The 27682-nt window shown below is 37.6% G+C and overlaps 1 protein-coding gene and 1 long non-coding RNA gene across 8 annotated transcripts in view; one reads left to right on the forward strand and one right to left on the reverse strand.

Annotated features, from left to right (window-relative positions):
• Positions 1 to 246: 246 nt before the first annotated feature.
• Positions 247 to 27682, forward strand: part of LOC144291498 (uncharacterized) — a 35013-nt gene continuing 7577 nt past the window's right edge. The window contains exons 1-6 of one of the 6 annotated variants that reach the window (XR_013358791.1): positions 247 to 644; positions 747 to 820; positions 1436 to 1469; positions 1614 to 1648; positions 11298 to 11315; positions 12136 to 12545. This is a non-coding gene — a long non-coding RNA (uncharacterized LOC144291498). Of the gene's footprint in view, positions 645 to 746; positions 821 to 1435; positions 1470 to 1613; positions 1649 to 1969; positions 2118 to 11297; positions 11453 to 12135; positions 12546 to 27682 lie in introns of those variants that run through there. The other 5 variants (XR_013358788.1, XR_013358786.1, XR_013358790.1 and 2 more) reach the window with 5 other exon arrangements.
• Positions 22440 to 27682, reverse strand: part of C20H4orf33 (chromosome 20 C4orf33 homolog) — a 301568-nt gene continuing 296325 nt past the window's right edge. Inside the window, exons 11-13 of one of the 2 annotated variants that reach the window (XR_013358783.1) lie at positions 24849 to 24931; positions 24619 to 24761; positions 22440 to 23071 (exon numbers count right to left, since the gene is read on the reverse strand). The gene's annotated coding sequence lies outside the window, so the exon portion shown is untranslated. Of the gene's footprint in view, positions 24762 to 24848; positions 24932 to 27682 lie in introns of both variants that reach the window. The other variant, XR_013358782.1, reaches the window with a different exon arrangement.

The following is a 27682-nucleotide window of genomic DNA, read 5'->3' on the forward strand; positions in this document are numbered from 1 at the left end:
TTTCAGACATCTCTTTCTCTCTCTCTCTCTCTCTCTCTCTCTTTCTAAGATTCAATCCAGGTCTTCCTTGGAGAAAGTCACAAAACAACGGAAAAGAAAAGGAAAGGATAGGGATTTTTCATTCTTCTGTTTGCTAACTGCACTGTGGCTGGAAATTGCTGCTAGCAACAATGTTATATAGAACATAAAGAATAAAGAACCCTGAGAAGCGTCTATTTATAGAGCAAATACTTGGATACCATTGTGCAGTCTCCTGCCAATGGCAAAGAAATACCCATGACCTGGTAGAAAGAGCCTGGAAGGACACCTGAGTTCCATGACTAGCTGACTTTCTTAGCTTCCCCAGCTAGCATTTCACCAGGTTTCTCTTCCCATTCTGCAAAAGAGGAGGTGAAGCAGTTGATCCTTAAGTTCCCTTAAAGCTCTAACTTCCCCAAATCCTCTCCTTTGATTCTCTCTCAGCCACTGGAGAGATTACTTGCCACAGTAAAGGCTGGAATTCAGTCAGAGGAAGGCAAAGAAACATCTAGATGACCGAAGCAGTTGTGACACAGAAGCCTCAAGAATGAGACGAACGTGATTTCAGTGACATGCTATGGCCACCTCCTCACTGTCATGAGTCAACCGTGGCTCTGCAGTTAATGGTAGCTAGACATTTTAGCAAGGGGGGGGGGGGGGAACGAATGATCTTGCATTACAGATCTCCCATTTCCTCCCATTCTAAACTTCTGAATTCTGGATTACAGAACAGCAAGCCGAGAAGTTTGGTATGTGGGCTGGTGAGCAGCTAGCCAGCTCATCTTTCAAACACACCCACTAAGTAAGTTGTTAAACTGAAGCTTTTTCTTTTTTTTTTTTTTTTTTTTAAGTAAAATGCTATGTGCGTGGGAATGAAAGAGGGCCATTGACAGAGAAAAGACAGCAGTCTGATTGTGCTCGGGTTCTGAGAAAAGGAGTAGATAAAAAAAAGTCCATTCAGGTGACCTTCCCCCTGGTACCAGATTTGAAAATGCCCGTTTGTAGCAACCAGACAGCAGTAAAAATGGGACAGGTTTTTAAGGAGGCAAATGATAAGTTACTTACACTTTTTTAAAAACATATACTAAACTATTTAAAGTCAGAACACTGGGGAACACAGAGGAGCTCCAGAACCTGACAGTCTCAGACTCTAAAAAGAGTGAGCAAGTTCACACATTCTCAACCCTCTCAGCAATATCCAAATAAAAATAAATAGCTCAGGGACCTACAGAAAAGGATGCATCTTTGTATCCATTCCCAATGCAGCCTGCTGCGAGGGGCACAGCCTTCTTATTATGTCTTCTTCCCTGTTTCTGTTTATGCATATATACCTAATATATTTAGTTTTCCATTTTCTTCTCCAGAACCTGTCATCTATATGTAACAGATTTTTTTTTTCACTGCTTAAATAACACAGGAAAAGAAAGGACATGAAAATCCTAAGCCAAATGGTATGTTGTCCCTCCTCGGGGGTCCACATGAAACTTGCAGTCACAATGTGCTCTCTTGCATCCTCAACAGGCTAAGATTTTAAAATGTTGCCATTTGCTCTTATACCTAACTTTTACTACTCCTTATTTCATTTTCCCTTCCAGGCAACATGGTGGCTTTCTCTGGGAATCCTCTTCCGGTATGTATGTTTATTGTTGGTATTTCTATGTTGTGTTTCTACTTTATTTTGTGGCTGCTGATAATGTGGTTTGCAGCAGGAAACATATAAGGTACACCGGGCTTTATTGTGTCATTCAGCATTGAGACCTCCTTTTCCTGGGGCCTCCTGGCTCATTTCCCTGACACCTGCCTATGTATCAAGTCTACTGCTGGCTCCCTTCTGCAAGGGTCCCTGTCATCTTCCTGACTCATGGTTTCTCCCTTGCTGCTTCTCCTTCTCTTGGTTTGTTGGTTCCAACCTCCTAGACACCAACCCTCTGTCCTAACACCTGGTCCACAGAGACATCTGCCTGGTGCTCATGGACTCAGTCACTCCCATCCTGATGCCTCCACACTTTCCTCCAGAACCTTCTTTATTGAAGTAAGGAAAGCACAGCACCTTCATATGTACAAGCCTGAATATAAAGCAGTGAGATTGATTCCACAAATTTCATACCAAAATAAAGTCTTACTGTTTTATAGTCACAGTCTATATTTGTCTGTTTATATTCCTATTTATATATGCATATAGAGATACTGTATTTAGATTTTGATTTCCTTCCCCTACAACTGTCATTCTATTTTTAAAAGATTTTTTTCACTCTTCAACTACGGTAAGAAAAGACAGAATTATGCAGGTAAGTTGCTGTGGTTATAGAACAGGTGGCAACCAAGAGACATTTAAAAAAAAATAAAGTGTAATTTCCCTCAAGACTATTCTTCAGGGATTGGATTTTAGAAAATGAGCCTAACTGATAGTCAGAAAATCTGTACTCTTGTCTCAATTCTGACATTAATGACCTGAAAATGAAGGCTGTGGATTAGGAAATTTGATTTTTTTTTTACATATTTTGGGTGGGACATTGCTGAATTTTGAGGTGATGACCCTCACCTCAATTATGAATTCAGTCCTTTTGGGTGTCTAAATGGTAATGGTGATCCTCAGACATTTCAACTATCAAACATCACTAGTCCAGTAGGAAGGCTGGGTTATTTCCAAGTGAGAAACAATGGACAATTTCAATTTCATGATTTCAGTCAAAAGGTATTTATGGAGAATGGCTTTAGATTCTTACTCTTTGTCAAACAGGAGGACAATGAGATGGATGCCACACTGTAGTGATTTCTAAGATATTGATTAATCTTGGAACATTTGGAGCCTACTTGCTAATGATTTTGGCAAACTACTAATTCGTTCCCCACATTCTCCTCTTCCATTAAAAAGGGCATTCGTATAGTTGGTAGAACAACAAAATTAGAAGAAATCCAGATGTATCAGTGATGTTGAATAGCAGAACCACTCTAAGGGACTGGGCCAGCTAGACTAACACTTCCTATACAAGTCCTATTTTGGAATCTCTTTGTTATAGCCACATGACCTTCACTTTAGCTTAGCTTGATACAGAAATTAGCACCTGGAAACAGGATACTAAGTAACAAAACCTAAAATATATTTCTAAACTGCTTTAGAAATTAGGTAGTAGCCAGTGAAGAACTAGAATTGCCCACTGGTCTTCTATACACCATGTCAAGTCTGGTAACTTAAGGCATTGAGCAGAACTTTCACCTGTTAACTCAGAAAGCAGGCTACATGCCCAAGGGGCCTATCAGTTCTAGAGGAAGTGGTGGGAAACAACCAGAAATTTAGGGATTAGTGGTTCCTCATCACTTTTAATAAGATACTTAAGAAGGAGATAAACTCAAGCAAGAATTTGCCAGTTTGAAAGCAGACATAGAAAGAGCTATCTGTCTGCCAAGAGAGACACTCTCTGCCTGAAGTCTGAAATCTGTATCTGTATTTAAGACTCCAGAAATCGGAGACTCAGAGAAGTGGAGACATAGAGTGGATTGTTTCTACACATGAGTACAGCAGAACATAAGTCTATTACCTGGAGGCTCTCTCAAATACCTCCCATAAAGATGTCTTGGCGTAAGATACATCCTATATAGAAATCAGTTAAAGAGTGTTGTCTTCCAAACCAAGCCTAACTGAAGAAACTAGGGGATGGACTGAGCAGAGATGCCAGCAAATAAAAGAGAATCAGCAGGCATAAGGACTATTTCTAGGGAGAAAAAAAATCATTTAAGATTTGTCAATATTAATGGCTGGAAGAATATAGGTTGAAGGCCTAAGTTGTTTTAGGAAATTGTATTACCAAAGAAACCCCAAGTATGAGAGGTCTCTGGCCTGATTCAGCCAGAGCAGCCTACAAAAACTTTACTTTTCAATACCCACTTCAGATAGAGAAAAAGTGACAAGTGAGACTCTTACAAGGAATAAAGCTGGGTCCACAGGGGAGAAGTGGACAAGGGAGCTCTCCCAGAAAGCAAAAACAGGGTGGGCAGATGGGCCAACTACAGACCACACGCTACCTTCTGCTCAGGCAGGAAGTGTTTATAATAACAAGACTGCTATGTTCCCAATTCTATATTATGAATGGGATTTTGAACTTCAGTTATTATATTTTAGGCTAATAACTTGTCTACTGGTTTATAGTCACTAGATCATGAATAATTTCATCTAGACCTATTTAATAAAGCTATCCATCATCAGCCAGAGTTCCTAAAATTTGATCTGATGCTGTAATGGATGGGACTTTGGACTGTCCCTCATGGGATACAAGAAGATGGTAAAAAAAAAAATGCATAAAATATTTAGGGGGTCACAGTGGTAGATTGCTAGCTGTCTTTCAAAATCTGACCTCACATACTTCCATGGCCATCCAGCTGGAAATGCTGTTTTCCTACCTCCACAGAATACGAGCAAAAGAAATGTTTACATTTTAAAACTTCACCATCTCTTTATTAAAAGGAAATCTCTTGCTCTGGTTTTTTCCCCTTCCCATAAACTGGAACACAGCCACGTTAGCACCCCAGGTCCTAGCTGGGGTCTTGCCAATTAGGACAGCAATCTAGAGGACAGTGAATATGGCAGAGCAAGACAGAAAATATATGGGTTCCTCTAGGACTTTGTCCTTCGAGAAGTATAGTTATCCTTTATCACCTTGGCCTGGACTGGCTGAAGTATTTTCTAAAAATAAACTCTATCTTACTCAAACCATTTTATTTCTGATTCCCTTTGTTTCAACAGCTTAGTCTTTGTTACAATGAATATGTCATTCACATTTCTGTCCCTTCTTAGGGACGACAGGGTTTTCTGGTCTAACGTAGGACAATTCTAGGGTGTCCTCTCCAGAAATAAAGGAAACCACCAATTCATAGAAAACTAAGAAATTAAATGGATGGGGGCACCTGGATGGCTCAGTCCATTGAGCATCTAACTCCAGCTCAGATCATGATCTCAGGGTCCTGGAATGGAGCCCTGCATTGAGCTCTCTGCTCAGCGAGGAGTCTGCTTGTCACTCTCCCTCTGTTCATGCTCTCTCTCTCTCTCTCTCAAGTAAATAAATAAAATCTTAAAAAAAAAAAAGAAATTAAATGGATGAAAAAACCAAACATCTATTTTACACCTCAGTGAACACTACAGATAACTATTATGAAAATAACTATTGTGAAAATACTTTATGGACCCTATCTGGTTGATTTCATTGTTAGAGTAATACAACCTCATCTAACAAAACAATATGTGTTTATTATGCAACTCTTACATTGCAAGCACACACTCCTGCCCTAGAATAGACAAAAGAATGAGAGAAGTTGTTGGGATGCCTGGGTGGCTCAGTGGCTGAGCGCCTGCCTCCGGCCAGGGGCATGATCCTGGAGTCCCAGAATCGAGTCCCACATTGGGCTCCCTGCATGGGGCCTGCTTCTCTCTCCTCTGTGTCTCTGCCTCTCTCTCTCTCCATGTCTCTCATTAATAAATAGATAAAATCTTTAAAAAAAAATGAGAGAAGCTGTGTTAATACATGCAACTCCACAGTAGACAAGGGGAAGAAAGAGTCCCAGAGAGAAGATGAGGATCTCTGATGAATGGGTAAGAAAAGCAATAAGGCTATGAGATCAGTAATCTCTATGGGTTCCAGAAAAATGAAGGATCAACAGCATGCTCCACCATCCAGCACCTCTCCATTTTGTTTCATCTGTCCTTTTGTACTATTTGCCCTTCCTAAGCCTACAGAAAGTCAATCAGGCTGAAATCATGAGGAAATAAATTATAAAATGGCCAAAGACAGCCATGGGTTAGGGGAAATGATTAACATATACTTGAAATCTTTATAAAGAAATTCCAAACAGGGTTTAAAATTTTTTCTAAAGCTACATTTAAATTTTTACAAGTGAACACTCTAACTTACAGGTGGATAGGGAACAGTGAACATAGAATTGTTTGATCCAGTAGGTTAAGTAGTAGGCAGAAGATAATAGAGAATAAATTGCCAGCAGATGTTGTTGTTGGTTCAGAGCCTGAGACTGCCAAATAAGAATAGGCTGTTGGGATATCATGGAATATAAATGACTTTCTCACTCTGGGTGATTTAATTTCACTGAGTTGAAACTTGCAACTATTTATTATAGTGAGCCCAATATAGTTGAAAAAATTTTAAAGCTTTAAAAGTATTTTTACATGGAAAGAGTGTGGTGGATGCAATGGCGCACCACCAGGATCCTACTCCTACCCCTATCCCACCCCACCCAGGACTGAATCAAAGACATGGGAGAGCCTGCTCTGAGCTGCATCAAGTCGCATCTCCTTCCTCAAGGCATCCTTCATCCAAGACTGGTCTATACAGACAGTCATAAGAGCTCATCCCCCAGGCCCCAATTCAGGACAATCCGAGGGAGCCATTGCAGTCTGTGCAATGACTGCATCACAGTTCCACTTCCCCCTATATTTATTCTGGCTTCCTTACTCCCTTGTAAGTATTGATCCAACAGCACTCTCCAATAGGCCTCTTACACACAAATCCCCACCACAAAGTCTGCTTCTCAAAAAACCCAACCTGAGACAGAGCGATAAGAAGGGGAGTTTATTACCCAGAGCTAAAATACAAAATTATTCATTCGAGAAAGACAACGAACTATAATACTCCTTAGTGAGTTTTGCACTATTTTTTTATTTTTTATTTGAGTATAGTTGACATTTGATTTATGGAATGACATAGTGATTTGACAAGTTTATATGTTATATGATGCTCACCCCGAGACTAGCTACCATCTGTCCCCATACAATGCTGATCCAGTATCATTAACTATATTCTCTACAATGTTAGCTACTATACCCATTCATTCCATAACTGGAAGCCTGTGTATCTCCCACTCTCCTTCACTCATTTTGCCCTTCCCCTAATCTCCCTCCCTCTGGCAGTCACCAGTTTGTTCTCCATATTTATAGATCTGATTCTGCTTTTTGTTTGTTTATTCATTTGTTTTGCTTTTTATCTTATGCATATGAGTAAAATTATATGGTATTTGTCTTCCCCAGTCTGATTTATTTCACTTAGATAATACCTTCTAGGCTCATCTATATTGTCACAAATGGTAATATCTATTTTTGATGGCTGCATACTATTACACTCTCTCTCTCTCTCTCTCTCTCTCTCTCTCTCTCTCTCTCTTTCTCTGTGTGTGTGTGTGTGTGTGTGTGTACCACACCTTCTTTATCCATTCATCTATCAATGGACATACTGGGTTGCTTTCATATCTTGGCTATTGCAAATAATGCTACATGCAGTAAACATAAGGGTGCAACTATCATTTCAAATTAGTGTTTTGTTTTCTTTGTGTAAATACCCAGTAGTGAAATTACTGAATCAAATGGTGGTTCCATTTTTAATTTTTTAAGGAACCTCCAGACTGTTTTCCACAGTAGTTGTACCAATTTATATTCCCACCAACAGTGCATGACTGTTCCCTTTTCTTCACATCCTTACCAACACTTGTTATTCCTTGTCTTTTTTTTTATTATTATAACCACTCTGACAGATATAAGGTAATATCTCACTGTGGTTTTGATTTGTTTGGGGTTGGAGTAGATTGGGGGATAGATGGAAAGGAGATGCCAAGTTCTCTTGATAAACTGTTCATAACTGCAGCCTCCTCCTCATTGATTGGTGATATTTTCCCAGCTAACCCTGAACAGCCATATAGACTCACTGTATGTCAGAAGCCACGTTCTGACTGAGAGGTTGTTTTTCAGAATTTACCAGAAGACCCTGGAGATTCTCTTCATTTCTCAGTTCTCTAAAAGAGGAAGCTATGGCTGGCCATATCTCCCAAACCCTTCAACTCCTACCTTCCTCACATTACAAGATGATAGAGTAAAAACTGACAAACACTCAGCTATCCCATGAGGAGAAGAGGGAAATTTTGCAGCACTTAAACCAGAGCCCATGAGGTTCTCTTATTCTATTCGCCTCCTCAATTGTCCTTTACACAGATTGGGATGAGAATTAGAGGGTTCTGGAGTAAAGGTCAGAGTCCATGAGTTAATAATCTCTGATGGAGTTGTCTAGCCACAATTGTTGGTTCTTGGGGGTTTTCTCTTCCAATTTGAGAGTACTTACTGCCTCTTTGATCTAAAAATACTAATCAGCTATTCTGGGTTAGCAGGAAAATCTCACTTAGTATCATCATAATATGAAACTGGCACTTAAAATCACTTCTAAAATCTGCCCCTCCTCCAAAAAAAAAATGCCTATTGTCAAATTAGTCTAGATTGTATAGTGAGGCAATGCAGATCCTCTGAATTCAGTACTTGAATTTCCAAAATGATTGTTACATTGATTAACATATGAGAAAAGTATTGCCTCATCTCTTCCCTTTGTATTTGTAGAGACAGAATGGTATGATAGAAAATTTGATGATGACTAGAATATCCACATAACTAATACTTTATCAGTTTGGTGGGCACTCTAAGTACATGCCTTAAAATTATAGCACAAGTTGCTTGAAATTTTCTGTAATTATTCTGTTTCAATTCTATACATTGAATCCTGCTTTACATGAAATCCAGCACAACTTCAGGTTTTATCTCATAACTAGATGCCATCGTTAATTTGCTTTTGTGTTGTTTGAAAACAGCCCTGTATCATAAATAGTTTGCTTCATACAATTTTCCTAAACAACAACAAATTGAATCCTTAAAGGCATGTCTGTCAGAAGTCTATGAACTTGAAAAAAAATAAATAAAAGAGAAAACAGCATCAGCCCTGTTTGTTAGCAACCACAATCTTGGTCCTCAAAACATCAACTTAAGAGAAGAAGGGGAAAAAAAGCACTATTGCCAATACAGTTTGGGCTCCCTTAATTTCATGCACTGTGACTTCAACAATTTCTCCATTTCTCATCTTATTTCTATAAAAGTAGCTTCATTTAAAAGCAGGGAAACCACATTTCATGCTCTTCAGTTTCATTAAAGTTATACAAAAGGAGCCTACCAAAAGGAGCCTTTCCTAATTAAACAGTTGTAGCAGATGAAAATATTGAAATGATGAATCTGAAAGGAAGCTGACACTATATATTCCCCAGAATTTTTTATCATGACATGAAAAAAGGAACTAAAAAATTAAGATCTGACTCCTAGGATGAAGTGTCACATATGTCATTATAAAAAGAAGAAATGAAGCCCACTGACTTCTTAAGGTAGTACAGGTGGTTTGAGAGAACCAGAGAACAAAGGAATTTCCTCTGATCCTTCATTAGGATAGGCTCCGTGGAGCTCCTGGACAGGGGCCCTTCACCTATGTTGGGGTGTGATCAGAGGTTCACCCTTGTAAACTAATGGCAGCGGCTGGTTGATGCAGATGCCTTGGACTCCCACAAGAATGCTTTCATCATAATTCAGCCCGAGTTTATAGAATGTACTGGTTTAATGGGCACTTGAGATAAAGTGTTACCAAGAATAAGAGAGAGTAAAACTTAATACGTTATTCCTCCCCTCCAGGACCTGCAAAATAAGCTTGCCTGATTGACAGGCTCCTCTCTCAAAGTGGAAAGAGTAATGACATGCTTCTCAGAGGCTTAGGAATGAGACTGCATTCTAGATAGCTTCTACCTCAACTCTGAAGGCACACAGAGCAAGGCTTGTAAAGCAAAGACCGCTTGTTCTGATCTCAGTAGTTATTTATTTCAGTGAGCTTCAGTTCTTATAACTCAGATTCTTAACCACTTACTGAGGTCTGATGCATAGTTTCATATATTTCATATGAAATTTTATTCTAATGAATTTGTGACCTAATTACTCACTGCCCTTTTCTCTGTCTTGTATTATTTAGAACGTGTTCCTAAAATGTGCTTTCTGATCCCAATCCTATTAAATCCCAAAACTAGTTGATAAGTTATTAGGTATAAATAATTTTGACCTCTGACTTCTTCAGTCCCTTAAGCTTTCAAAAAAATTTAAACTTTGAGCTTATAAAGGTGTAAAAGATTGTATCTTGTTATTCTTATTCTTCAGATTATTTGAATATTGCAGACCACTATGTGAAGTTGCACATGTTCCGCTGTACATGAAGGCACCCTATCTAAGGGGGCAAGGGACATTCACATTGAAAACCTTACAATTTAGGGCAGCTTGGTGGCTCAGCGGTTTAGCACCGCCTTCAGCCCAGGGCCTGATCCTGGAGATCCGGGATCGAGTCCCATGTCAGGCTCCCTGCATGGAGCCTGCTTCTCCCTCTGCCTGTGTCTCTGCCTCTCTTTCTCTCTGTGTGTCTCATGAATAAATAAATAAAATCTTAAAAAAAAAAAGGTAAACCTTACAAGCTTATGTTTGTATAATGTGTCTCATATATCAATAGATAGTTGGACAGATAGATACATGTATATGTGTCTCTATATATGTGTCTGTAAATATAATGACAACTTTTGACATGAAGCAATGGAATATCTTGTCCTAACAAAATTTGTATATCACAACAATTTTCTGAGAGTTGAAAGTAAATAGTGTGAAGAAGGGAAATTGTATGAGTAAGCTATGGTCCTGAAGAATGGTAAAAAAATTCTACACTGTATGACTTGGACACACACTCCATGTGAAAATAAAACAGTAAATATGGCTAATACTTACTGAAAGTTACTATGTACAAAATTCTGTTCCTCATGTTTTAGAAACAAGCCTTTTGGTAGATATTATCACTTTCTACATTTTATGGGCAAAAAATCTGAGGCTTCAAGAGACTAAGTCACACCAAGGTAAGGTGATTATATAGTTTATCACCTAAACCAGAACATTTCTGAGAAGCAAAAGAGGCACTAACTGGATAGCATGCTAGGACAGTAGGAATAAAAAGGAGCTGTTCTGGATAAACTAGAATATGTGTCATTCTATTCAATGATGTAGTATGGCTGAGATTCAAACCCAAGCTGACTAATTCTAGGGTCTGAAACTTTAACCACTAAGATATACATAGCAGTCATTTCCTTTATAAAGTAATAAGAAACACGGGAATAATGGGCTTAGAAAGCATGGTAGTATAACGTTGGCAAGTAGCCAAATATGATAAAGTAAAGTTGCACAGACACATACAAATAACTAATTGACTGAGACTAGTAACTTCTTTGGGGGTGGGGCTCTTAAGTAGACAGGTAATGCAAAAATTGAGTAGAGTCACACTTTACTTCAAAAACTTCACAATGACCAACATCATAAACAGGAGAACTGACTCCAACCACAGAAATAACAGATACCTACTCACCATCTCTTACTCTTTCTCTGTCTCTCCCTTCAGAAGGTCTGCAGTTCAAGTCTGGTGAGTTAAATGAGCATAGCAGCGCAATGTCATGGAACGTTTCTGAGTAGAATAAAATCAGTGTTCTGGATGCATCAAGAAAATGAGAGGAAAAAATTTAAAAATAGACTAGATGACACAGAGAGGATGCATTTGAAGTGAGTGCATGAAGGATAATAATAATAAGTGGAGACTGGAGGTTAGGACATACCAGGCTGAGAGAACAATGTGAGAAAGATGCCTATGCCTGGAACATCAGACCCAGAGAAAGATGTAGTTTAAGAATTAGATTATGAAGTACTTTGAATGTCAGCTTGAGTTTGGTCCTCATTCTATAATCTGTGTGTAGCAACCTTTGGTGTGAGTCAGGAAAGAAGCATTTTCTCCTGAGAGCCATTATCTAGCATTACAGAGCCAGTCATGAAAGGAACAAAAGTTGCACCAGGGAAAAGTTGCTTTTGATGGCCTGGAAATGGATTTGATGGTGAAATGTGGACTTCTGATTTTTATGTTATGTCCTTTGTTACTGAGTGTTTTGCTTGTTGTTGTTGTTGTTGTTGTTGTTGTTTGTAGGATACAAGGAGATTATCATGTACATATAAATTTAATTTCTTATAACCAAAAAATTACATATACATGCATAATCTATCTGCTCAGTACTCAGCTTAAAAGCATCTGTCCAGGGTGAAACATGAACATCTGTATATTTTAAAACACTCGAAACCTGAGTCTCGTGGGCACAGAAGTCAGGAACAATTATTATTGGCAATCGTGAGCCGCTACAGGTTTTTGTGATCTGATCTGTTTTAATAATTTTTTTTCCTGACAATTTTCTGTACAGGAAGGAAAGTCAAAGACTGGAGAATGTTTAGAAAAATTCTGCAATAGTTTAAGGATGAGTGGCACCAAAAATTGTTCCTAAATATAGACTGGCCAACATCTAGTGATATTCTCCATTACACAAGCTTGCTGGAAGAGCTTCACATAAAGTTTGAATAAGAAAAGAAACTGCTGAAATAAAAACCTATACAAACAAGAGAAAAAATAATTATATAAGCAAAAGAGTGTGTTGCTATACTCTGATATATATAATAGTCAATAAACCTAACTTCAAATCCGAGCTCTGTCATTTATTATGTCTAACCTCAGACTAGATACTAGGCCTCTCTAAGTCTCAGATCCTTATCTGAAAAATAGAAGTTTAACTGGTCATTGATACCAGGAACCTCTTTCAACAGCCATACACCCAGGGATACTAGGGGCAATTTAAACATAGGCAGAAGCCAATCTGACTCTCAGAATCTTAGGAAATTTTATAGTCATTAATATTGACCCTACATCATGGAAGTTGTGCATGGGCAGCTTCCACCTGGCTCAAATAATGGACAACCTGATGAAAACATATGAAGGGATTTACAAAAGCCAGTGATTTCTACCTCAGGATCAGACATTCAGCTCTGGATGTGTTAATGAGAACTACCTTCTCCACAGCCATATATCTCAACCTCATATGCCATGTCTCCTTCCCAATGATGTATTTTCCATTTTGGGCCAGCTTCCCACCCATCTATGCAGCTAGCATGACCCTAAGCCAATGCCCTTTTTTTCTCACTATTTTTATGAATTCTCTCTTAATCAAAGCAGGTTCCATATAATGGATTAACCTATATCTTACTCATCTAATGAGCAGGTACAGTATAGCACAGCAACAGAGTTAGCCTGCCTCCCACAGGCTGAAACCTACTCAAGATTTTCTGTTCAGGGCAGCCCGGGGCTCAGCAGTTTAGCACCGCCTTCAGCCAGGGGTGATCCTGGAGACCCGGGTTCAAGTCTCACGTCGGGCGCCCTGCATGGAGCCTGCTTCTCCCTCTGCCTGTATCTCTGCCTCTCTCTCTCTCTCTGTGTCTCTAGTGAATAATAAATAAATAAATAAATAAATAAATAAATAAATAAATAAAGATTCTCTGTTCATTTCTCATTCTCATGACTCCCAGGGACAACTACCTTGGAAGACTGTGTAATGATCAAAGAGAACATATGTAAAGTCCCTACACTGAGTAGGCACCGAACAAAAACCATTAATTAAGTTCTGGCAAACCCTGGTACCACTTTTAGGATATGTTTCTTTATCTGTAAACTATACAAATAATAAGTTTCTTTAAGAGCTGTTATGAGAATTAAGTAATAAAATAGGATAACATATTTGAGTATGTCACTCACTTATAAAGGGGCCGTCTAAACACTAATTTTCTTCTTTCTAACTCCACTGCTCCAAAAATGCATGATGCCTTGGAATTCTGGAAAGACTAAAAAGGAAGTGAACACTTGATAGGAGGGAACTAAACTGTGAGTGTTCAAACCACAGCTATCTCAGCTCTGTATTGGGGGCAACTTATTTAATCTCCCGGTACTTCAATTTCCTCATCTGTAAAGGGGATAATGATAGTATCTACATCACTCAGGTATTTGTAGGATTAAACCAGATGAAACATTTAAAGTGCTTAGACTAGGACCTGGCACTTAATAAGTACTCAGTCAAAGTTAACTATTATTATTTTGTTTGATAATTCCTCTTGAGACTCTAGACGATTGTAAAACAGAATCAGTGGTGTGTGTGGTCCCTGACAGGACAGGTTACTTGTGTTCTTCTCAATTGTTATGAGTGAAACTACTGTCCACGCTTTCTTAGATTCATTTACTTTCAGAGCTGAACTAATCGCTCCCTTTATTAGGTTCCCTAGAGTAGCCATACCCAAGTACTACAAACTGGAATGGCTTAAAACAACAGAAATTTGTTCTCTCACAGCTCTGGAGCCTAGAAGTCCAAAACCGAGGTGTTGGCAAAGCCATGATGTCTCTAAAGGATCTGGGGAAGAAAATGTTCTGACATTTACTGGCAATCCTTAGCATTCCTTGGCTAATAGGTACCATCACTTCAATCTCTGCCTCTGATTAACATGGCACTCTCTGTGTCTTCACATGGCCTTCTCCCTGTGTAGCTCTATCTGTGTCTCATCTCCTCTTCTTATAAGCTACCCTAATGACCACATCTTTACATGATGACATGTACAGACTCTATTTCCAAATACGATCTGAGTACTAGATTTTAGGAGTTCCACAAATATTTTGAAGGAACATAATTTAAACCATAGCACTCATAACACATATTTGGACATAAATCTCATAATTCTTAACAAAAATTCTTTCAGTTGCATCCACCAAAAGCTTCTGAATACTGTATGAAAATAAAAACTAAATAATCCTGATACCATGAGAAAGATATTTAGTAACACTGGCTTTGAAAGTTTGCTATAATCATCCATGCTACTTTTTATTCTGTTAAAAGAGAAAAAAAGGTTTTAAAAAGTTTCTGTATTTTAAAAATAACAATAACTTTAAAGTAACTATTACTGCTAAATAACAGTTACATCAAACCCCCAGAAAAGAATAGTTTTCAAAATTTGATATGGAGAACACAACCTAAATGGTGTATGTGCGTGTGTGCTTGCTCATGCACACACATGCATAATATGCACATACATTATTTGCCTCTGTGTCCCTGGAAAAAATGGAAATGGTCTGAAATCAAGCAAAACAGATGGCTGAGTGGGCCTTGTGAATCTCATATATCTCAAGGAAGTTAAGAAGTCATTGCAGCATTTTTCAAGAAAAAAATCTATGAGTTCTTAAGTTTCTACACTTTGTCTTGTCTACTTCTATGCAGCTTAGAATATCCACTTTTGAGATCTTTGAAGGTTAGGACTCTGAGGAAGACTTAAAATCTATATGAAATAGCGCAAGGGCTTTTGTTCAGGATACTACTCCTTATAAACCAGAAATACATTGGCATGCTAACACAGCATACAGCTATGCCTTGTGTTACACTCTAGCTAAGTTACTGAGTTTTGTAAAAGTTGGAGAAAAATAATTTTATACTCACCAGAAGTGCTGGCTGTTCTCAAAAGAATTTTATGTTTAAACCTCTTGTAAAGCAATGAATCCTGTGTGAACATTTGTACAATATAAATGTAAATAATTGTTATTCTTTTTTTAAGATTTTTATCTATTTATTCATGAGAGACACAGAGAGAGAGGCAGAGACACAGGCAGAAGCTCCATGCAGGGAGCCCGATGTGGGACTCGATCCGGAGACTCCAGGATCAGGCTCTGAATCGAAGCTAGATGCTAAACCGCTGAGCCAGCCAGACATCCCATACTTGTCATTCTTTACATGGAGAACTACTGCATATAGGTTAGAGGGACCGTACCTTATGGAGCACATTAATGTGACAGGCCTCACCTTCCTTGGAAACTCTTATACACAAATACCAGGTGGATTTTGCCACTATATTCTTTTGCAATGATTTCTGACACGCCTTGAGGCCCATTTCTAAGCTTATCCTCAAGCCCATAAGAACTCTGAATACACTTGGTCATCCAGCTTGATCTTTTGCTTCTTTAATCTTTTCTGCATGGAATTCTGGTATCTCTAACAATCTCTATCTCTGTTCCTAGCATCCTTCATAGTGTAGCTGGGATTTTCTCCTTGAAGGTTTCTTTGACACTTACTGCCTACCCCACACCCTACTCTACCACACACACAATAATTTTTTTTTTGCATTTTGCGAATTCCTATGGTGCTCATTATCTTTCATTTGACTTCTTTTAAATTATTTCTTATAAAATAGTTATCTTTTCATAAGTCTTAAACTACCCACCAGTTTGATCATTTTTGACAGTAATAGTCTTTCATCATGCCCACCCAGTGCCTGGAAGAAAGCCTGTACTCATTGTTATTTGAGGGTTATTTAATGCAATTTAATGTCAGACAGTCTATATATAGCACTTCATTCTGTGCCACAGGAAATAATAATGAATAAGACCTAATATCTATCTCAAATATAATCTATTGGGAGAGAAGGGGAAGACTTAAGTAAATACAAAGGCAGACTACAATGAGGCCAATAAGGAGGCTATAAACAATGGCAGGGACAGTGAGACAAAGCAGACAAGTTGGCTTTGTCTAGTAAGGATTAGGAAGGTTTTGTGGTGAAAGTGACTTTTGGAATGAGCCATGAGAGGGGGTTATAATTTTAATAGGCAGTGAAGGAAGCCATTCGAGAAGTGGAGACCAGACTGAGCACAAGATCCCTGATGGTTACTCTCATTTTGAAAGGAACTGAGCTACAAGCAATAGTAAACAGAGGTTGTAAACCTAAGGCTAGTTAGGATAAGCAATGTTTTAAGGACCCTCAAGTCTGCCTGAGAATGTGCAAAGAAGTCATAATCCTCTGCATTCTCCATTTTGTGAACTAGCAGGTGTCAGGAAGAGATATTTCTTTTGATTGGTAACACTGAGTTATTAATAGAGAATTACACAGTGTCTAAAATCCAAAATTAATTGAAAAACAAAGCCTGCATTTACCAAACTCAGGAACTTGCACTGTTATTCCTCCAAATCATAAATCAAAACAAATCAACACAGAGGCAACTGGGCTTCCTACCAAACATTACTGAATTTCACCTGAATTTCTTTCTCTCAGAAAAGAGAGAGAGAGAGAGAGAGAGAGAGAGAGAATAAGCTTTCAGTTACCTATATTTGCCAAGAGGACAGATTAGGTGTTAACTGTGTAAAGCTGTCTGCTCAATGCTGCATGTATGCCTGCATGTAGTTAGATAATTAATTGATACTTTTCTCATCATTTGTAATGATAGCTCATTTCTAGAAGGAAACCATAACATATCAGGTTGAAAGAAATTTCTTCTCCACAAAGACAAACATTTAGTTTTAATTCCACATTTTGTATTACAAATAACAACTCATTATATTCATCATGGTTCAAGTACTCTTAGAGGTAGAGAAAGAAAAAGATTAAAAATACATTTGATTTGTGTGTACATAGTTTTTCATAGCAAAACAAATAAACAAACAAAAAACAAGAGCAACAGTGAACATTTACAGTAAGTACCCAAATTTTTCTCAAACTAGTTACATGCATCTCAAACTAGATAGATATTTAGATTCTAAAAATTACTTAGAAGTCATCATATTAATAATGGAAAAATCATTGTGAGGTCCTCATATGCATTTTTCTACTGGTCAAGAGTACTTCTTCAGTAGATTTTTCTAAGCTTGGTTTAATCTGATTCCAAGTGTGTCCTCCACTCAGGAGAATTCTATTTTTTCAAAGATGTGTCACTCCTCTAGTTTTTTCTGATAGCCAACCTAAACCTCTCTTTTCTCTCACTCTATTTCAGAATATATGTTCTAACAATGCCAACTCACAGAGGCCTACATTCTAATTTCTGATATCTGAGGGTATTGTTGAGTTTTCTTTTCTTCTTTTCTCTCTCATTTTTTAATCCATTAGCCACATTCTCTTTCAGCCACAGAGGAACAGATGTTGAGCTTCTAATAAGAAAAAGCATGAATTTCATAAGAAAACAGTATCTCCTGTTTCCAAAAGCAATATCAGAACAAAGCAAAGATTCTAATATTTGACTAAATTTTGCTTAGGAAATGAAAATCCTATGGTCTCTTCTGTGTACATTTGCTGATGTTTTAGTCTAAAATAAACTGGCAAGGCCTTCTTAATGTTGAGATATATGTCCTCCCAGCCGCAATAACAAACTGTGCTTCATACCAAACCTTTGAAATTCTCTTCTGTAATTAGTTTACTGTGCTTATAAGCCTGAACCTACTATTTACTATATATAGAATGAAATGGAAAACAGAAGTGCTCTCAGTTCATTCCATACCATAGAAAAATAAGGTTTAGAGCACAGGTACTTTGACAGAAAACCTCAGTTCTTTGATTAGTTCTGAAGAAGTATATGCATTAATGTCAAATCATCACTTGATGTAAAAGCCCAGATTTTCTGATAAAAAGTAGCTTTTTTAGACATTAAAATTAGACATATAAGCAGTTAAATGCCTTATGCTTTGTGACTCTGACCAACTGTGTGTCTTCTGATGAATGTGGGAATAATTGAGAATCAAATTTTGAAATTGACTAGAAATTGGCTGGAATTAAAGATATTAGATCGTCTCAAGACAGTGGAGTCTAGGTTGGAGTTAAAAATCAGTAAACCCATGTTTAAAGCCCTTCAGATCTAACATGTCTTTTCCCTCTTTACTTAGGCCAGCATCTAACATACTGTCTTGTATAGAGCTAATACTCAATAAATATATTTTTAACATATTAGAAAGAATGAGAGGTGTGGGAATAGAGATAGCATTACAAAAAACCCTTTGGAGGATGGTGGCTGAAGGAAAGACATAGAGGTCAAGAGAAGGGGCATTATTATTATTATTATTATTATTGGGATGAGAGGTATCTTGAAATGGAGAGAAACCAACTAAGACTTGGGTGTTATATTAAAGAGGAGACAAGATGATTTATGCTATTGCCTTGGAGTTAAGTAAGACCTGTAATTGATTATTAATATAGTACCCCATGACCTGCTTATAGTATAGTTATAATTATGCTGTGCAATAGGAATCCATGATAATGAAAGGAAATGAGTCACACTTGGAGTTTTGCTTTGACATGATAGCTGTCTATAAGAGAACAAAGCTAGGGCATGAAGATCTACGCAAGTGGTCTCTACAGGATAATGACTCTGTTACATACTCTTTAAAGATATTAGAGGGAGTGTGGTATTTCCTCCCCCAGAACCTCAATGTTAAAATCTGCTTAGAGATCCCAAAGGCTCCAGTCTTTAAGATATACTTGGATAGGAGATGCCTGGGTGGCTCAGCAGTTAAGTGTCTGCCTTCAGCCCAGGGTGTGATCCCAGACCCAGGATCGAGTCCTGCATCAGACTCCCTGCATGGAGCCTACTTCTCCCTCTGTTTGTGTCTCTGCCTTTCTCTGTGTGTTTTTCATGAATAAATAAATAAAATCTTAAAAAAAAAAGATATATTTGGATAACCTGGCCAAGCTTTGAGATCTGAAAGAAAGGAAGTAATTATAAAGCTGAGTGTGGAGGAATGGGTAGGAGAATCAGAAGTTGTAAATATTATGTTGAAGCATTTTTAAAAGAATGAGACTGGATCATTATTATTACAAATAGACTGATTCCCCTGGAGTAATCGCTGCCACTATCATTGCAAAAGAATGATTGTTGATGCAGAAGAAGAATCAAATTTACTCCATGCCACTTTGCAGAGTTAGGAATACAATAGGGAGACAGATTCAAGTCAGTATTAGGAAGAGCTCCACAAAAAAAAAAAAGTAATTATTGAGTTATGTTCTTGAAGTATTAAAGCAAAGGAATAAATATATATTAAATTATTCAATAAATCTTAGACCCATTGTTTTCCACAGACAACTTCTGGGACCCACCTCTACGTCTTTGTTCATATAGATCAATTCTCCTCTCTCCAGCTTTATAAGAATTATAGCTAATATTCATTGTATGCCAGGCACTGTTCTAAATGCATTATGCATATTGACTCATGTAACCTCAAAAAATCCTATGATTATTGTACAATTATTATCCCATTTTACAGATAAATAAACTAAGAAACAGGCTGACTTGCCCAAGGTCACCCAGACTAAGTGGCAGAGCCAGGGTTCAAACCCAGGCATTCTATTTCCAACACCCATTCTCTTAAGGCACTTCTAGCCTATTCCCACTATTGTCTCACCCTTTCCTAACCTCTTCTCTCCCACATAGCAGTGGTTCTCAAACTTCAGTCTATTTCAGAATAACCTGAAAAGCATGTTAAAATACTGACTACTAAGCCCCATCACCAAGTTTCTGATTTAGAAGGTGTGGGGTGGGGCCTGACCCTTTGGAATTTCTAACAAATTTACAGATGCTGCTGCTGATCATCTTGCAACCCTGGGAACCTCACTTTGAAAACCAGTGTTGTGCAGAATCATTGTAGAATCTGCAACTAATCTGGAACCAGTGAACAGTATCTGTCAGGGTGAAGGCTATGCACTCCTATCAAAGAAATACAACAATTCAGGCACTTAAAAAACAAAATTCATTTATCCCTGTACAAACACCTAGGGCAGCTCACATCAGGACTGCCATTCAAGAATACATATTTCTTCTATTTTGTTGCTCCACCACTCCTTAGGACATTATTTTCTACATGGTCAACGGTGGGACTTAGCCATATGTGGGTTCCATCAAATGGGAATGGGAAAACCTACTCAATAAATTAAGATCCAGACACAGGAGTGACAGAAGCCATTTCAACTCACATTCCACCTGGAAAGGCTAAGTCATCTGCCCACAGTAACTGCAAGGAGAATTTATAAGTCTTCTATTATATTCAAAAATTGAACATGGAGAAAGTAAGTTTAATGATCAATATGCCATCTCTGCTACAAATATACTGCTTATATTTATACTTTGTCCCTTCTACACATGCTCTGCCTCCCTAACTGCACTGGATATTACATATATATTTCATAGTCTCATAGGGTCTAGAGCAGTCAGGATTTTCATATTGGAGGCCTCAACAAATATTATTAATCAAGTTATCCAGAGTAAGGTATTTAACCTACCTATAATTATTTAATTACCAAAGTATACTAATGACATCTGTCTTATCAATCATAAAGACATACTGTATAAAATATAATTCTGGAATAATAGAAAAAATATTTTAATAGCTCGTGTATTATGCCACACAGTTCATTCTACACTCATTTAATCATCAAACAAACCTCATTTCAGGTAAGGAAGGTTTTTTCAGGTAAAGAAAGGAACCCACGTAAAGATTAAATGACTGGCCCCAAAAATATAAACATGAAATGATAAATCATTTAATGTGTTGACTGAACCATCTTTCCAAGATGAGAAAGTTATTCATGGCCTTAATATTCAGTTTGAAGGTGATCCCTAAAAAATTACTGCAGGAATCATAGGAGTTTGATTTGGACATATCTTATTTACTAGTCCTCAAAACTAGTTGAATGCCAGAATTATCTGGAGAACTTTAAAAAATTGGTATTTCCAAGGTGTGGACCCACTCTAGACCAATAAATCAGTACCTCCAGGGTAAGGAACAGGCATCCATATACTATTATGTGTTTTAATCATGTAGATCTAACCAGTGGCTGGTCATGTTGACTCAGGCAGCTTGTAAAGATCTAAATGAGAACCAACATACCAAGTAATCCTTCCTATCATTAAACTAAAATTTTTTATTAAAACTGTTCAGTATTTACATAAACCCAGATACTTTTCAGCACATATTCCTCAATTTCGGTAAGTTTTCTTTTAACGATTGGCATTCTATAATTTTGTCTCTCTTCTGTGACACACAGCTCACAGGAAATTCTTTTAGTAAGATATTTAATGAAATGCCCTTGGATGGACACCAAGGTGGACTTTCTTACTGTAACAAATAGCGCAATCAAGTTCCAATACTGTTATTAGTGCAATATTGTTCCAATATTGTTTAAACTTCTGTGTAATCCACTAGGTTGTTTTCAAAACCTGGTAACAATTGCAACTTAGATCACATTTACATCTTCATCTCTGCCATCCATTCCTCTTAGGAGAAAAGAAGACAGTATTTCTCCTTCTGGAAGAACAAAAGATGTAGCAATTAAATATAAATTCTTCAGTTTACCTAAATTTTAGTATTTGACTTGTAGCAGTGACTATTAGGTGTTTTTCAATGGTCCATCTTCCCCTTTTCTGGTAGAACCTTTGAATATAAGTAGATCACATCAAGGCACAAAATAAAGACTGCTTTGAAGTTACATGGGACACGACTAAGTTCTGGCCAATGGAATGTAAGCAGAAACAATTTTCCAAACTCCTGGGAAGTAATATAAAGTGAGGGAATATGCCCTTTTATTTCTCTTTTCTTCTTCCTTATATCTGAAATGAGGATACAGTGACTGGTCCTCCAATAGCCACATCAGACAAAGAAATAAACATCACACATAGAGGTTGGCAGGTGAATCCAAACTAATGAATCTGGATTCCCAATGAGCCTGGCACCACCTTAGCACCCCAGCACTGCCTGCATTTCCATTTCTATCCGGTTAAACTCACCATATTTTGGGATTTCTGTCACTTGCAATGGAAACTGAATCCCAACTAATACCTGGCCACTTAAATAAAAGGTCACAAATGGATTAGCAAACAATTACAGACAACATATACACATTTAAAAGCAATAGTTTAAAACCGATATTTTATGATGAAACTGAATACACTTTCTCTTTCTTGGTTGCTCTTTCCTTGAGCTGTAAGAGGGAAAGAAAAGGTGAAATATACAGCTCTCATGGAGGAAAATGTGAGATTTGAAATCATTTAATGTATGAAAAAACTGTTGCTAGGTGACTGTTGTCTGAAAGCTTGCTGAGGTGTGTTGGCACCTAGAGAAAAATGCAAGTAGGAGTAATGTTTTCTAAGTTTACCCCTTAACGAAGATGCTGTATTATTTTTAAACAGTGAACACTGGGTAAACAAGAAACAAAAAACAATTCTTTTCATGTAAGATAAAACAACTTTTCTTTGCAAGCAGCCACATTCTCCAGAGGAGGAGCCAGGACTGGCACAGGACTGTGATATAGGCAGCTTCCTCACTGTTGCCCTCGTTCCAGGAGCGCCACGCTGTCTCAGAGGTTCCAGGAGCAGCTGCCACAAAACTCAGTTTCAGCTTGTAACACCTGCCAGAGACTGAGTCGCTTGGGAAGAGGGAGGTCAGGTACTGATGGTCCTTTTGACAAGGGGAGGCCTAGTCTGTTTCTGGTGACAATCTTGTGTCTCATGTACTGAACGTGCTGATGTGGGACCTGAGGGGAAGACAGACACAGAAGATCCTCATGGCAACAGAGAGAAAGAGGGAGAGAGCAGTCAGACCAGGAATAGGTCAAGAGCACAGTAGGCTGCCGTCTTCAGATCAACTACCACTTTCCTCACTGGGAGAGTCTGAAGATGGTAGAGAAATCACTCCTCTCTGCCCACTTCCCTTCTACCAGACACCTTCCTAACTGCTCTAATTAGCTCTGATTTTAAACCTCTCTCCCAAAATGCAGCTAAAATCTTCAGCTGAATGCAAAAGAATATATTTGTCATCATTAAAGTTTCAAGACTGGGAATCAAGTTGGTCCTATTAGACATGGTGAAGGTTACAGGTCCAGGCTTAGTGAAGCTGAAGATTCTAATGGGAATATTAGAACTAGAAAGAGAAACTCTGACCTGTGAACACAGGCTTGCACTCACCCTCTCCTTTGCTCCTTCAATTAATTTCAATTATCCAATTGCTGGTTTTGACCAAGGAAGTTCAGAGGACACCCACACCCCAACAGAAGCATTTTTAATGATGAAACAGCGTAGTGTGGATTAACCCTTCTGCTAGCTTGTAATTTACTTGAAGCCTCAAACTTTATTCTGACCCATACAGGTGAAAGGATCACATTATCATGTCTATCTCTGTAGAGGTGGAAATGTCCCAGAATCAAGCAAGGAGACATTTCCTTTGGATGAATGAAGATCTTTTCCTAGGTTTAGAATGTTTCAGGCTGCGACATGGGAGGAGAACAAAGTGCAGGCACCTGGTAGTGTTTCCAGCAAAGCTAGTGTTGTCTCCCACTAGGCAATACCATTTGCAGGATTGTAATTATTATTATTATTTGCTTTTTAAAAAAATCAGTTCAAAAATTCTGAACAATAATTTACCTCACAAGAATTTGCTCATAATGTAGTTATTCCATCCCTTCTGCTCTTTCAAAGCCTTATTTTTGTAGCTAGGCATGAAATAATCTCCCAGAGTTTCTGGAGCAGGTCTTTTTCTATTCATGTGATTGCAAACAGAAACTCCTTATTCAAGAAGGAAAAGGTTATTAAGCCAAGTGAAGGCCTTTCTCTATTGAAATAAAAAGACAGAAAAGAACTTTGCAGCTGTAACTATGAGGTATGATGCAAGAGTGTGAGCAGAGCACAGCTCCCAGTCCTCCTGCCCAAACTGGCACATTGCCAGCAGTCAATTTAAAAGTCAATTTGTTCATCATTTAATTTGCAATGTGTTTGGGTTATTTTTAAATATCTACTTATTGTTTGGGGTGTCCAGACCTGCTTTCTAAATGAAATTCAAGTAAGTTATGCAAACTTTGAGCTGTTATATTCTGAGATGCTCATTTGGGAACTATCTTATATTTAAGCAATGATTGCAAAGTGCACCTGTGGGCAGAACATGGACTATCTCCATGGTTATACAGCCTTCCTTAACAAACTCTTGAACTTTAGTTCACTTGGCATTGTTTTGGAGTAGGAGTTGATGCTGATTCTATCGTAAATCAGGGTCCTGTGATCTTTGTCATTATGACTATCACCTCCTTACCTTTTGCTATGCCACAAACTGGACAAATTTCTTTTACAAAACATGATTTGACCACATCACAATCCAGAAATGTTTTACCGAATCTTTTCATCAGCTTTCTCCCAATGCATAAATGGTCCCAAAAGCATCCCATTGCTTGGTGACTGCAAGACACATAGAAAATATTAGTCAATACTCTAAGCATACCAGTCATCACTAGGAAATAAAGCAGAAAAACCTTATTAAGCTACCTTACTGGGTGCGATCAGGAAACAAAATGAACTAATTATTATTTCCTTTCTTTTTCCAATGATTTGTAATTCCTGGATGAAACCTGAAAAATACCAAAAGGTTTCAAGGCAACCCTTTAGAAAGTGACCTTTTGCTTTCCCCATTTTATTTGCCCTACGTGTTAATTGACTTTGAAAAAGCAGTATATTATCTTTTTAGAAAAAAGAAAAGTATAGACTTGATTTGTGAACACCAACATCCTATTGCATCAAAGTGTTGTTTAAATCATCACCCAGCAGAGCTGAGAACAACTATCCAGGAGTGAGAGAGAACAGATTTAAAAAAAAAAAAAAAAGGGCAAAACTGTCTCCGAATGAAAGAGTACCACTGCCATCTACAGGGAGAAATGATAATAGTCAGCTATCAATTCAACAAGCAGGGAAATGATTTTAATTATCCTGCATTGCCAGTAATTTTCCTATTCATTTGATGTGCAGAGGTCATCTTTACTCACTCTTTGTTCTAAAAATGTGTGGACTGGTGGGGACAAACGGAAGTGGAAGTTCATGAAAAGTGGTTCTCTCTTAGCAAGATGCTCTGAGTTACTGACAGGTACTAAAGAGTTGGTGTAATACCCAAGTAATTGAATGAAATGACTTTATTCTGACATTCAGATGACCAGATTGGATTTTTCTTAGACATCTGGACCCAAAATCAGTGTGCTTATTTATTTCTACACTTTATGACATTTCCCCCAATAGCATAATTTGTTACAGAAATTTTTTAATTTCTTTTTTTAAAAAATGCCATTCCCCTAAAAGAAGTTGTGAATATATTTAATATATATTAAATAGTCTAGAAAACTGTGAAACAAGAATAACTATAGCTTCTTAAAAAGAATCCAAATTTGGAGAAATTATTAGGCATATAGAGCTTATGGGGGTGAGAGGCTAAGAAAATAAGGGGTTTAAGGTTTCCATTAATTTTTCAGGCCAAATGAAGTGAGAAGATAGGAATTATTATGTGATGTTATTAATTGTTTTGGACATACAATTGTTTAATTTAAATGTAGGCTTAATTAGAAATAGAATGTAGTCCACATGGAATAAAACTAAATCTCTTGAAAGCATTCTCTCCCTTGGAAAAGAAAGTAGCTTCGTTCTCAGCAGTCTTGGGGAAAGGAGTTTTTGTGAATTGTAATAGCAATCTCTACATATAATATCATTATTTAGTGGTTAATTAAAATGCAATTTGTGGTTTTGACTCAAAAAAGCAGTATTTCTTAAGAACTTAAGAAAAATTCTTCTGTAAGAAAACAATTCCATTCCTAATTGCACCAAAAAGAACAAAGTACCTAGAAATAAACTTAACCAAGGAAGTGAAATACCTGTAGTCTGAAAACTATAAAACATTGATGAAAGAAATTGAAGATGACAAAACAAATGCAAAGATATTTCATATTCATAGATTGGAAGATTGATATCATTAAAATATCCTTCTTACTCAAAGCAATCTATAGATTCAGTGCAATCCCTATCAAAACACCAATAGCAGTTTTCACAGAACTAGAACAAATAATCCTAAAATCTCTATGAACCACAAAAGAAACAAAATAGCCATAGCAATCTTGAAAAAGAAGAACAAAATTGAAGTATCACAATTCAAGATTTCAATATATACTACAAAGCTGTAATAATCAAAACAGTATGGTCCTGGCACAAAAATAGGCACATAGGGATCCCTGGGTGGCGCAGCGGTTTAGCGCCTACCTTTGGCACAGGGCGCGATCCTGGAGACCCAGGATCGAATCCCACATCGGGCTCCCAGTGCATGGAGCCTGCTTCTCCCTCTGCCTGTGTCTCTGCCTCTCTCTCTCTGTGACTATTATAAATAAATAAATAAAAATAAAAAAAAAATAGGCACATAGATATAGAATAGAATAGAATAGAATAGAATAGAATAGAATAGAATAGAATAGAATAATAGAATAGGAGAGTCCAAAAATAAACCCACAACTATATGGTCGATTAATCTTCAACAAAGGAGGTAAGATTATACGATAGGGAAAAAATGGTCTCTTCAAAAAAATGATTCTGGGAAAATGGACGGTTACATGTAAAAGAATGAAACTGGACCACTTTCTTACTCCTTACACAAAAATATACTCAAAATGGATTAAAGATCTAAATGTGACAGCTGAAACCATAAAATTCCTAAAAGAGAACATGAGCAATAAATTATCTGACACTGGACATAGCAACATTTTTCCACACATGTCTCCTAAGGCAAGGGAAACAAACACAAAAATAAACTATTGGGACATCAAAATACAAGTTTTTGCACAGTGAAGGAAACCATCAACAACAACAAAAAAATGCAACCTATTGAATGGGAAAAGGTATGTGCAAATGAATTAACCAATAACAGGTTAATATCCAAAATATATAAAGAACTCATACAACAGAACACCAAAAAAATCAAATAATCCAATTAAAAGATGGGCATAGGACATGAATAGACATTTTTCCAAAGAAGACATACATACAGGTGGCCGGCAGACACATGAAAACGTGATCAACATCACTAATCATCAGAGAAATACAAACCAAAACTACAATGAGGCTTCACCTTACATCTGTCAGGATGCTGATGTGTGGAGGTTCCTCAAAGAGTTAAAAATAGACCTGCCCTATGACCCAGCAATTGCACTGTTGGGGATTTACCCCAAAGATACAGATGCAATGAAACGCAGGGACACCTGCACCCCGATGTTTCTTGCAGCAATGGCCACAATAGCCAAACTGTGGAAGGAGCCTCGGTGTCCATCGAAAGATGAATGGATAAAGAAGATGTG

The sequence above is a fragment of the Canis aureus genome, chromosome 20, assembly GCF_053574225.1.
Source record: "Canis aureus isolate CA01 chromosome 20, VMU_Caureus_v.1.0, whole genome shotgun sequence".
Taxonomy (NCBI): Eukaryota; Metazoa; Chordata; class Mammalia; order Carnivora; family Canidae; genus Canis; species Canis aureus.